Source organism: Lycium barbarum, chromosome 5, assembly GCF_019175385.1.
Source record: "Lycium barbarum isolate Lr01 chromosome 5, ASM1917538v2, whole genome shotgun sequence".
Lineage (NCBI taxonomy): Eukaryota > Viridiplantae > Streptophyta > Magnoliopsida > Solanales > Solanaceae > Lycium > Lycium barbarum.
The window spans coordinates 7,059,723-7,067,729 of NC_083341.1; the positions used below are offsets into that span (position 1 = coordinate 7,059,723).

General features: G+C 43.8%; 1 non-coding gene across 1 annotated transcript; it reads left to right on the plus strand.

Annotated features, from left to right (window-relative positions):
• Window positions 1–689: 689 nt before the first annotated feature.
• Window positions 690–796, plus strand: LOC132642989 (small nucleolar RNA R71). Its single transcript, XR_009583455.1, has one exon. It is a non-coding gene; the product is annotated as a small nucleolar RNA R71 (small nucleolar RNA).
• The last annotated feature ends 7,211 nt before the right edge of the window (window positions 797–8,007 follow it).

The window sequence follows — 8,007 nt, forward strand, 5'->3', positions numbered from 1 at the left end:
TCATACCTTAGAGTTCCGCGGAATCATTAGCCGTGTTACCAACAGAGTTGCTAGCTGAATTATCTCTCCATTGTTGGGAATTGGATGCTTGCCCCCTAGGTGGAATGTAGGGGTTCGAGCTCTTGTTGCCATAATTATTGTTGTTGTAATTCCCTTGATTTGGATTGCCCTGATCATTTCTGCCATAATTCTTCCCTTGAAATTGTAGTTGAGGCTTTTGCCACGGGTGATTACCGGGACCTTGATAATTTTATCGTTGAGAACCCCCTTGCGAGTTGTTAACACAATTCGCATCTTCATATTGTGGATTCCCCTCTAGATAAGCTTCTTCAGAGACTTGGTACATTCCGGGAGCATGAGGTGGCATCTCCTCGACAACATTAACACCTTTGGCTTCTTTCTCCGTAAGCCTCTTCGATAATAAATTCACTGTGGTTTGCAATTGAGCGAAGGCATGATCTCGCTCATGATTTTCTTTGGCCACCGCGGAAGCAGAGGGAATACCATATGACAAGACTTCACTATCACTCGAGTGCCAAGCTTGATTGTGGGTGGTAAGCTTATCGAGCAATCTGGTGATGTTGACAAATGATTTGTCCATGAAGCATCCCCCAACTGCAGTGTTGACAGCAATTTGATTCATGGTATCTAACCCCTTGTAGAAATTTTCGGTGAGGATAGCATCCGGAAATCCATGAGTCGGAGATTGAGCTATATAGCATTTGAAACGCTCCCATGCTACATATAATTGTTCCCCCGGAAGTTGTTTGAACTCAAAGATCTTGTCCCGAAGCTCAGTCTTTTTGCTTGGTGGGAACCACTTTTTCAAGAATATATTGGCTAACTCATTCCAGGTATGAATAGTATTGCTGTGGAGATTTTCATACCATTCCCTTGCTTGGCCAGCCAAGGAATATTTGAAGACCCGTAACCGCAGTGCATCAACAGGAACAACACCTTGGGATTGTTGAGAACATAAATGCAGGAAGTTCTTCAGGTGTCGGAGTGGACAATCCTCCGAAGAATTGCAGAAATAGCCTTCAAGTTTCAATAGCTGATAGATAGAACTATCAATTTTGAATTTAGCATTTCTCGTTCTAGGAGGAACCACAGTGGAAGCATAATCAGCTTCGTTGATGAATTCTGGAAATACATTCTCATCCTCCCCCTCTTCTGGTGTAGGAGGGTTAACTTGGAGTCCCCCTTGGTTTCCTTGATTGCGATTGGGTCTTCCTGCCATGTTCACCTAGTTCACTAAAACAGCAAACAAAGTGTGATGGAATAGAAAAGGTTTTAAAGAAGAGTACACAACAATTAGTAATTTCTAAACCGTATTCCCCGGCAACGACGCCAAAATTTGATACGCTCAAATTACACCTATTAATGGCATAAAGCGAACGTTGTCAAATATAGTAACCCAAGCAAGGTTGGGGTCGAATCCCACAGGGAATATGGAGAGAAAAGGTTAATAATCATATGCGATACTAGTCTTTGAAGACTTTAATCCTATTTCAGATAGTTTGAAATGTTTGTTGAATAACGTAATTGAATACTTTAACTTGAAATGTAATTAATGCTAGAGAGAGACTAAGTTGTGTTCCCCAACTTGATTAGATATTATGCTTCAGGTTTCAATGTGATATATTTCTAATGGTTGTTCTAAGAATATGCACTTGATCTCTTAAGGACTTCCTAATGTTTCCTAACAGTTAAGCAGTATTTCCTCTTTATGATTCTTCCGAATATAAAAGAGTTGCAGTTGAAGAGCGACCAATAATGCCAATTTAGACTTGTTCTTATTCCTAAGTTCGTCTATTAAACGAGGGTTAACGCCTCGAGTCATTGTTATTTAATCTTACCAATATTAACTCTCTTTCCTAAGAAAAGTTAATATAATGGCTTCGGCTAATGCTTGCAATCATTACCCAACGCTAACGCACAAAGATAAAATAAATAATAACAACCATTATGCATATATCAATAGTAGAAACCCATTCACATAATATCCATCATGGGACCCACAACTTTAGCGTTGAAATTAGATACTCATAATTTTGGCTAACAAAGAAAGCTTACAAGTTAACATAATATACTTACGATGCGAATACAATATGGAATGAAAGTGAAGTTGTTGCCTTGAATGCTCAAACCACTTCTAACATTTAAGACCTAGAGTTAATGCTCCCAAAAGAAATCTGGATTCTGAAATAAAAAAACCCTACTTTAAGTATTTATAGGGACAAAAATCGCGTCAAGTTTCTAGACAAAAAACACCCTTACACGGCGTCGTTACGGACCGTAACACAGGTTACGGTCCGTCCTTTAGTTCGTCCCTTTGTCATGCTGATGTCACGGTCATTATGCGAGGCCTTCGTCCGTGCCCAACAAGAGGTGGACGATCTCAAGGGCCAACTGGATGCCCAGGGCCGGGAAAAGGAGGAGTTGAACCGAGCAGTTGCTCTTTCCAACCTCAGGCCCGAGCTCGATGCGACAAAGGCCGAAAAATGACAGTTAAAAGGTGAGCTGGCCGCGATGGCCGAATATAACCGAAGTCTCGAAGCAGACAAGATTGGCCTTAGCCGAGACAACACTCGCCTCTCTTCAGAACTCGGTGAGCTCGAAACCGCCATTTCTCAACTCCGGGAGGAGTTAGACACTATCAAGTCTGCGGCTTCGAGCATGGCCGAGAGGCATAGGCTGCTCGAATTTGAAAGTGCCCGGGATAAAGAGAGTATGAGGGTTCTCGAGGAGAAAGCGGAGAAGAGCGCCCAGATATGTGATGCTCTTAAAAAAATCGAGCTTAAGAATACGACCGATGCTAACGACGCCCTCAAGGCCGAGCGTGAGTCGGCCATCCACATGCAAGATGTCCTCGGGGAGGCTAAGGATGTTATGGGGGAAAAGTTAGCCCAGGCTGAGGCCGATTTGGAGGAAGCTCTGAAGAGCGTGGAGGCCGCCGAGGCTCATGCCACTATTGCTGCCGAGTACGAAAAATGAAAGTCTCGGAAGATCACCCTTGAGCAAGCTGAGCATGGCTTCACGGATCTTCCGGCCCTTATCCTCGAGGCCAAAGAATAGAGAAAGAGGCTAAGGGTGCTCTCAGGGATGACTCCTCCGACTCTAAGAGGACAGTACCCGAACACTTCGGCTCCAGCCATTCCGGGTAGATTAGGGCCTGTACTTAGCCCTTTTGTTTTTTATTTTTACCTTTGTAGGAATCCCTGATGTAAAATCCATCATATAAATATAACATGTATTTTCCTTGACTCTTTGCCTTTGTTCTAATGTTTGTTGTGACTTTCGACCGAATTGTCGATCTGCTTTAAAGAATCATTATTTCTGACTATGCCTGAATATCGGCTGCTTACTTCATCCGGTACATTTTGTCTGGGAATCTATTGAGTTTTTGCCCGTGGGACTTATCTTTCAGCTTTGTGAATTCGGACTCTCTGAATCACGTTGGGCATTTTTAGGGTCGGAATATCTTTTAGGGCCGGTATTTTTTGAACACCTGAATCTCAGCCTTAGCTGAACTTTGATGTAAAAAAGTCCCCATTTGTGGGATTAATGATTTTGGCTCGGTTCACTATGACCTTTGCTGCCTTTGTCAAATTTTGACCGAGGTTCCCGGTATCGGGTATATGAATGAAGTAATGTGGAAATACAGTTGTAACCATCGGGGTAAGGTGTTTTACCAGTAAGACATCTCGAGAATACTATCCAAACTTTCGATAGTTTTTGCATTCAAGTATTTATATACATGAGAATGAGCGTTTTCCTCCTGCCTTTGCCGTAGCAAATACTAAATGGACACGATTCATTCTGAACATTTGGTCCTTACATCGGAACCTAGTGTAGAATGTCCGATTCTTTGTCTTGCCGTAGCAAATGTTGCGGACACGATTCATTTTGATCGTTTGGTCCTTACTCGGAACCTTATATTAAAGGTACGGTTCTGTTTTATTGAACGTGACCTCCGGCTTTGGCTAATCGGGGTAAACCTCGGAGTGGGTGTGATAGTCTCCTAGCTCTTATCCGAGCTGCAAGATCGGGTGAGTGCTATTAAGTCCCCACTTGTTGGGTGTGACCCCAAGTTTCCGGGCGTCTGTCTTCATCTTTGTCGAGTAACACGTTGTATTTGTTACCTCATTAAAAACCTTATCGGAAACCCCTTTTCAGGGCAAAACCGTACTAAGGAAAAGAGTGCAACACGTGTTTTAAGATTTAGGTTCTTTTCTTTGCCCGGTACTCAACTTCCTGCAAAAAGAGAAGTCAAAATAGAAAAACATGGGGAGTTCATACCTTAGCAGTGGTAACTTTTCAAATGAGCCACATTCCAGTTATTGCGCAACCGCTGATCGTCCATGGACTCCAAATGGTACGATCCTTTGCCCGTTACCTCGGTTATCTTGTACGATCATTCCCAGTTCGGAACTAGTTTTCCTTTGTTGCGATTCTTGGTGTTCAAGGTAACTTTTCGAAGCACCAAGTCCCCAACTTGGAAATGACGAAAATTAGTTCTCCGATTGTAGTACCTTTGCACTCTCTGCTTCTGGGCTGCAATACGGACCAACGCATTTTGGCGAAGTTCGTTCGTAAGGTCGAGTTTTACGGCCATGGCCTCCTCGTTTGACTCCTCGGTCGTATATCTGAACCAGAGGGTCGGCTCACCAACTTCCACGGGGATGAGGGCTTCAGCCCCGTAGACCAACGAGAAAGGAGTTTCCTTCGTGTTTGATTTCGAGGTGGTTCTGTAAGCCCATAACACCTCCGATAATATTTCCTTCCAATGATACTTTGATACTTCAAGTCTTTTCCTCATTTTTTGGATTATTGTCTTGTTCGTGGATTCCTCATGTCAGTTCGCACACGGGTGATACGGAGTTGACATGATTTTCTTGATCTTCAACCCTTCTAGGAAATCATTAATCGTGGGATTAATGATTTTGGCTCGGTTCACTATGACCTCTGCTGCCTTTGTCGAGTTACAACTGAGGTCCTCCGTAACGGGTATATGAATGAAGTAATGCCGAAATACAGTTGTAACCATCGGATTAAGGTGCTTTACAAATAAAACATCTCGAGAATGTTATCCAAACATTCGATAGTTTTTGCATTGTATATATACATGAGAATGAGTTTTTTCCTCCTGCCTTTGCCGTAGTAAATATTAATTGGACACGATTCATTCTGATCATTTGGTCCTTACATCGGAACCTAGTGCAGAAGGTCCGGTTCTTTGTTTTGCCATAGAAAATATTGCAGACACGATTCATTTTGATCATTTGGTCCTTACATCGGAACCTTATATTGAAGGTCCGGTTCTGTTTTATTGAACGTGACCTCCGGTTTTGGCTAACCAGAATAAACATTAGAGTGGTTGTGATAGTCCTCTAGCTCTTATCGAGCTGCAAGATCGGGTGAGTGCTATTAAGTCCCCACTCGTTAGGCGTGACCTCAATTTTTCGGGCATCTGTCTTCGTCTTTGTCGAGTAACACGTTGTACTTGTTGCCTCATTAAAAACCTTATCGGAAAAACCATTTCGAGACAAAAACGTACTAAGGAAAAGAGTGCAACACGTGTTTTAAGATTTACGTTCTTTTCTTTGCCCGGTACTCGACTTCTTGCAAAAAGCGAAGTCACAATAGAAAAACATGAGGAGTTCATACCTTAGCAGTAGTATCTTTTCAGATGAGCCACATTCCAGTTATTGCTCAACCGTTACCCGTCCATGGACTCCAACTAGTATGATCCCTTGCCCGTTACCTCAGTTATCTTGTACGGTCCTTCCCAGTTCAGACCTAGTTTTCCTTCGTTGGGATTCTTGGTGTTCACGGTAAGTTTTCGAAGCACCAAGTCCCCAACTTGGAAATGACAAAAACTGGCTCTCCGATTGTAGTACCTTTCCACTTTCTGCTTCTGGGCTGCAATACGGACCAACGCGTTTTCGCGACGTTCGTCCGTAAGGTCGAGTTTTATGGCCATGGCCTCCTCGTTTGACTCCTCGGTCGTATATCTGAACCGAAAGGTCGGCTCACCAACTTCCACGGGGGTGAGGGCTTCAGCCCCGTAGACCAAAGAGAAAGGAGTTTCCTACGTGCTTGATTTCGAGAAAGGAGTTTCCTACGTGCTTGATTTCGAGAAAGGAGTTTCCTGCAAGCCCATAACACATCCGGTAATATTTCCTTCCAATGATCCTTTGATGCTTCAAATCTTTTCCTCAGATTTTGGATTATTATCTTGTTCGTGGATTCCGCCTGTCCGTTCGCACATGGGTGATACAGAGTTGACACGATTTTATTGACCTTCAACCCTTCTAGGAAATCGCTGACTTTACCACCCACGAATTAGGGCCCGTTATCACAAGTTATATCAGCAGGGATGCCGAAGCGACAGATGATGTGGTCTCATATGAATTCAATGACTTCTTTCTCTCTGATTTTTTTAAAGGCCTGCGCTTTAACCCACTTAGAGAAATAATCAGTCATAAACAGAATAAAAGGGTCTTTACCTGATACTCATAGTAACGGACCAACAATGTCCATTCCCCACTTCATGAAAGGCCAAGGTGAAACCACTGAATGCAGCAACTCCCCGGGCTGGTGAATCATCGGAGCATGTCTCTAACACCCGTCACATTTTCGGACAAAATTTCTCGAATCTTCCTCCATCCGGTTCCAATAGTAACCGGCTCTGATGATTTTTTGGACCAGAGCATCAGCATCGGAGTGATTTCCGCAGGTTCCTTCGTGCACCTCTCTCATCACATACTCCGTTTCTCCGGGACCCAAACACTTGGCCAGGGGTCCGAAGAAAGACCGTCGATACAATTAGCCATCTACCAAGCAGAAACGCGCTGCTTTTGTCCTTAATTACCGAGATTCTTTTGGATCATTCGGGAGCTTTACATCACGCAAGTAGTCGATATATTTGTTGCACCAATCCCAAGTTAGACCCATTCGGGAGCTTTACATCACGCATGTCTGTTTTCTATCGCCGTGTTCAACAAGTGCTCTGTAGTCCCGGGGTTGATTTCTTCCCCTTCGACCGAGGATCCCAAATTTGCCAATGCATCAGCTTCGCTGTTCTGCTCCCTCGGTATATGCTGCATCGTCCATTCTTTAAACCGGTGTAGTATCACTTGGATTTTTTTCAGATACCTCTGCATCCATTCGTCCTTGACTTCAAAGACGTCGTTCACCTTGTTTACGACCAAGAGAGAATCGCATTTTGCTTCGATTATCTCGGCACCTATACTCCGGGCCAATTCCAAACCTGCAATCATAGCCTCATACTTGGCTTCATTGTTAGTCAATTTAATAGTTCTAATGGATTGACTAACGGCATCCCCGGTCGGCGGTCTAAGGACAATTCCTAGCCCGGAACCTTTGAGGTTCGAGGCTCCGTCTGTATGTAGCGACCAAATACCTGAGGATTTCCCCAAGGTTAGGAGAAGATCTTTCTCAACCTTGGGGACCATAGCCGGGGTGAAGTCTGCCAAAAAAATCTGCCAAGATCTGGGACTTGATGGTCGTTCGAGGTTTGTACTCGATATCGTATCCGCTAATTTCGACGGCCCATTTAGTTAGTCTACCCGACAATTCTGGTTTATGCATGATGTTTTTCAGTGGATAAGTAGTCACTACACATATTGGATGGCATTGAAAGTAGGGCTTGAACTTTCTAGAAGCACTCACCAGTGCCAGTGCCAACTTTTCTAAGTGGGGATAACGGGTCTCCGTATCTCCCAAAGTTCTCTTACAAAATAGATAGGGAATTGCGTATTTGATTATTCTCGGACCAAAACTCCACTCACCGCTACCTCGGAGACAGCAAGGTAGAGAAAAAGCGGCTCGTCCGCCTTGGGCGTGTGCAACAGCGGGGGACTAGAAAAGTACCTCTTCAATTCTTGCAAAGCTCTTTGGCACTCCGGTGTCCAAACGAAGTCGTTCTTATTCCTTAGTAAGGAGAAGAAATGGTGACTCTTATCCGTGGACCTCGCTATG